Genomic DNA, 5,000 nt, shown 5'->3' on the forward strand with positions numbered 1-5,000 from the left:
AGCAGAAAGAGGACAGGAAGCAGGGGAAGCAAAAGCAGACAAGAATAAACACGAGGCAGACTGACAGTTGACAGAGGGTCGACAAGGATCAAATTTCGGAGCATCTGAGGGCTCCAATAACATTCCTGAGACGAAAAATGGAACATATGAAGATAAATAAACGTGTGGAGATGAGAGAGAGAGAGAGAGAGAGAGAGAGTGAACAAGAACAAGAGAGAGAGAGACAGAGCAAAAACAAGAGAAAGAAAAATGGAGAAAGATTCAGAAAGAAATTCAAAACGAGAGAGAGAAAACGGAAGAGAGAGGGAGAGAACGAGAGAGAGAGAGAGAGAGAGAGAGAGAGAGAGAGAGAGAGAGAGAGAGAGAGAGAGAGAGAGAAAAGAACAGAGAGTAGAAGAGACAGAACAAAAACAAGAGAAGAAATGGAGAAAGATTCATACAGAATTCAAAACGCTAGAGAGAAACTGAAAGTAAGTAGGGATATAACGAGATAGAGAGAGCGACGAGAGAGAGAGGGAGAGAGAGAGAGAGAGAGGAGAGAGAGGAGAGAGAGAGAGAGAGAAGAGAGAGAGAGAACGACAGACCTGGAGGCGCAACCGGACGGCCCCAGAAATCGAGACCGAGAGACAGAGGAAGGGGAGGAGAGAAGACAGATTGGAGAAAAGATCAAGACATACGGGGTGATCTTGAGAAGCCTTCAGCATGCGGCGGCGTTCGTCCTTGTTCTTGCTGCACTTAATAAGGATCTTGGAGTTGTGAGGGAGCTTTCCTCTCTGCTTCTCACATTATGCCTGTTTCTTCTTCTTCTTCTTTTTCTTCTTTCTTCTTTTTTTCTTCTTCTTCTTCTTCTTTTTCTTCTCTTCTTTTTCTTTTTTTCCCCCCCTCCACTTCTTTTATTTCTTCCTTTTCTTCTTCTTTATTTTTCTCTCTTCTACTTCTTCTTCTTTCTCTTTATTTCTTTTCTTTCTTCTTTCTCTTCATCTCTATTTTCCTCTTTTTAATTATTCGTCTTCTTTTATTTCTTCTCCTCCTTCTCCTTCGTCTTTATCTTCGTCCTCCTTCCCTTCCGTCCAACCTCTCTCCTTCCCTCCCTTCTCCCTCGCCTTCTCCTCTCTCCCACTCTCTCCCTCTCTCGTCTTCTCTCTCCCACTCTCTTCCTTCTCTTGTCTTCTCTCTTCCTCTTTCGTCTTCTCTCTCCCTCTCTCGTCTTCTCGCCCCACTCTCTTCCTCTCGTCGTCTGCTCTCTCCCACTCTCTCCCTCTCTTGTCTTCTCTCTTCCTCTTTCGTCTTCTCTCTCCCTCTCTCGTCTTCTCTCTCCCACTCTCTCCCTCTCTCGTCTTTTCTCCCCCTCTCTCGCTTCTCTCTCCCACTCTCTTCCTCTCTCTCGTCTTCTCTCTCCCACTCTCTCCCTCTCTTGTCTTCTCTCTCCTTCTCTCGTCTTCTCTCTCCCACTCTCTTCCTCTCTCGTCTTCTCTCTTCCTCTCTCGTCTTCTCTCTCCCACTCTCTCCCTCTCATCGTCTTCTCTCTCCTCCCTCTTCTCGTCTTTCTCCTCTCCCACTCTCTTCCTCTCTCGTCCTTCTCTCGTCTTCTCTCTCTTCTCGTCGTCTTCCTCTCTCCCACTCTCTTCCTCTCTCGTCTTCTCTCCCACTCTCGTCTTCTCTCTCCCACTCTCGTCTTCTCTCTCGTCTCCCCTCTCTCTCTTCTCTCTCCCTCTCTCGTCTTCTCTCTCCCACTCTCTTCCTCTCTCGTCTTCTCTCTCGTCTTCTCTCTCCCACTCTCTCCCTCTCTCGTCTTCTCTCTCCCACTCTCTTCCTCTCTCGTCTTCTCTCTCCCACCTCTCTTTCTCTCCTCGCTTCTCAAAATTCCTCTCTCGTCTTCTCTCTCCCACTTTCTCCCTCCCTCGTCTTCTCTCTCCACTCTCTTTTTTTCTCTCCCACTCTCTTCCTCTCTCGTCTTCTCTCTCACCACTCTCTTCCTCCTCCTCGTCTTCTTCTCGTTTTCTTCTCTCCCCTCTCTCCCTCTCTCGTCTTCTCTCTCCCTCTCTCGGTCTCTCTCCTCCCACCCCCCTCTTCCTCCCCTTCTCTCTCCACTCCTCTCGTCTCTCTCCACTCTCTTCTCTCCGTCTTCTCCTCTCCCACTCTCTATTCCTCTCGATCGTCTTCTCTCTCCCTCTCTCGTCTTCTCTCTCCCACTCTCGTCCTCTCTCGTCTTCTCTCTCCCACTCTCTTCCTCTCTCGTCTTCTCTCTCCCTCTCTCGTCTTCTCTCTCCCACTCTCTTCCTCTCTCGTCTTCTCTCTCCCTCTCTCGTCTTCTCTCTCCCTCTCTCGTCTTCTCTCTCCCTCTCTCGTCTTCTCTCTCCCACTCTCTTCCTCTCTCGTCTTCTCTCCCACTCTCCTCTCTCGTCTTCTCTCTCCCTCTCTCGTCTTCTCTCTCCCAACTCTCTCCCTCTCTCGTCTTCTGTCTCTCACTCCTCTCCCTCTTCTCGTCTTCTCTTCTCCACTCTCTTCCTCATCTTGTCCCTTCTCTCTCTCTTCTCGTCTTCTCTCTCCCACTCTCTCCCTCTCTTCGTCTTCTCTCTCCCACTCTCGTTCTTCTCTCTCACCACTCTCTTCCTCTCCTCGTCTTCTCTCTCCCTCTCTCGTCTCTTCTCTCTCCCACTCTCTTCCTCTCTCGTCTTCTCTCTCCCTCTCTCTTCCTCTCTCGTCTTCTCTCTCCCACTTCTTCCTCTCATCGTCCTTCTCTCTCCACCTCTTCCTCTCTCGTCTTCTCTCTCCCACTCTCTTCTTCTCTCGTCTACTCTCTCCCCCTTTCTCGCTCTCTCGTCTTCTCTCTCCCACTCTCTTCCTCTCTCGTCTTCTCTCCCCCACTCTCTCCCTCTCTCGTCTTCTCTCTCCCACTCTCCTCCTCCTCGTTCTCTCTCCCTCTCTTGTCTTCTCTCTCCCTCTCTCGTCTTCTCTCTCCCTCTCTCGTCTTCTCTCTCCCACTCTCTCCCTCTCTCGTCTTCTCTCTCCCATCTCTCTCTCGTTGTCTTCTCTCTCCCTCTCTTGACTTCTCTCGTCCCTCTCCTCGTCTCTCTCGTCCACTCTCCTCTCTCGTCTTCTCTCTCCCACTCTCTTCCTCTCTCGTCTTCTCTCTCCCACTCTCTCCCTCTCTCGTCTTCTCTCTCCCACTCTCTCCCTCTCTCGTCTTCTCTCTACCCACTCTCTTCCTCGCTCGTCTTCTCTCTCCCACTCTTCTCCTTCTCTCGTCTTCTCTCTCCCACTTCTCCTTCCTCCGCGTCTTCTCTCTCCCTCTCTCGTCTTCTCTCTCCCACTCTCTCCTTCTCTCGTCTTCTCTCTCCCACTCTCTTCCTTCTCTCGTCTTCTCTCTCCCACTCTCTCCTTCTCTCGTCTTCTCTCTCCCACTCTCTCCTTCTCTCGTCTTCTCTCTCCCACTCTCTTCCTCTCTCGTCTTCTCTCCTCATTGCAAAAGGGGAAGGCAAAACCCGGTTATAAATAGATCTCTTCAGGTGGAGTCGTCGTTAGGGAAACAGAACTCTGGACAGCGAGGAGGGGAGAGAGAGGGGAGAGAGAGGGGGAAAGGAGGGGAAAGGAGGAGTAGGATAGTAAGGGGACAGGGGATGGGAAGAGGAGAGGAGGGGTAGCGATAGAGGCGGACAAGGGGTAAATGAGATTGGAGGGGGAAGGAAGGAGGGAGAAGCAAAGGAGGAGAGGGAGAGGAAAAGGTAAAAGAGAGGAGGGGAAGAAGAGAGGGGAAATGAGAGGTGGTGAAAAAGGGGAAGGAGGAAGGAGGAAGGAGAAGAGAGAGAAGAAAAGAGGAGGGAGAGAAGAGACATAGGAAAGAAGGGACGAGGGAAGGAAAAAGACAGGAAGGGAGGAGGAGGGGAAAGGGAAAGCAAAAAAGAGGAGAAACAGGAAAGGAAGGAGGAAAAAGGGGAAAGACAAGGGGGAAAGCAAAATGAGAAGGAGAAAGGGAGGAAGGAAGGGGAAAGAAAAGGGGAAGAAAGTAAAGAAGGAAAGAAAAGAAGGGGGAGGGAAAAGACAAGAAGGAAGAGGATGGAAGAAAAAGGGGAAATAAAGAAGGGAGAAGAAAATAGAGGAGAGAGAGAGAGAGAGAAAAGAGAGAGAGGAGGAGAGAGAGAGAGGAGAGAGAGAGAGAGAGAGAGAGAGAGAGAGAGAAGAGAAGAGAGAGAAAAGAGGAGAAGAGAGAGAGAGGAGAGGGGAAAAAGAGAGAGAGAAAGGAAGAGGAGAAGAGGAAGAGAGAGAGATAGAAGGAGAGAGAGAAAAGGAGGAGAGGAGGGGAGAGAGGGAGAGAGAGAGGAGGGGAGGAGAGAGAGAGAGGGGAGAGAGAGAGAGAGAGAGAGAGAGAGAGGAGAGAAGAGAGAGAGGAGAAGGAGAAAAGGCGAGATAGATAGATAGATAGAGACGAAGAGAGAGGGAGAAAACGAGAGAGAGAAAAAGAAAGAAATGCAGGTAGTGGAGTAACTGCTAAAGCAATTTTCTTGCTAGAAACAGACGATGGAGGAAAATGATGATAACGATAATAATCAGAATGTTAACAATGCAGTAATCAACAGCATCGATTATAGTAACAAGAGCAATTATAATAGCATTAACAATAACTATCATCATAAAACTTATACCCATAGTGATTAAGATAATCATATAAGATGAAGAAAAACAACAACAGAATACTGATAATAATAATAACAGAAGCAAAAAAAAAAAAAAAAAAAAAAAAAAAAAAAAAAAAATTATATATATAAATAAAATAAATATTTTATATATATATATATTCTATAATATATATATATATATATATATAGAGAGAGAGAGAGAGAGAGAGAAGAGAGAGAGAGAGAGAGAGAGAGAGAGAGAGAGAGAGAGAGAAATATATATATGTATATATATCTCCTTCTTTTAACGGTAGGTTCATGTCTGAGCCGTATATATACATATATATATATATATATATATATATATATATATATATATATATA

This window comes from Penaeus monodon, chromosome 26 (assembly GCF_015228065.2).
Source record: "Penaeus monodon isolate SGIC_2016 chromosome 26, NSTDA_Pmon_1, whole genome shotgun sequence".
NCBI lineage: Eukaryota > Metazoa > Arthropoda > Malacostraca > Decapoda > Penaeidae > Penaeus > Penaeus monodon.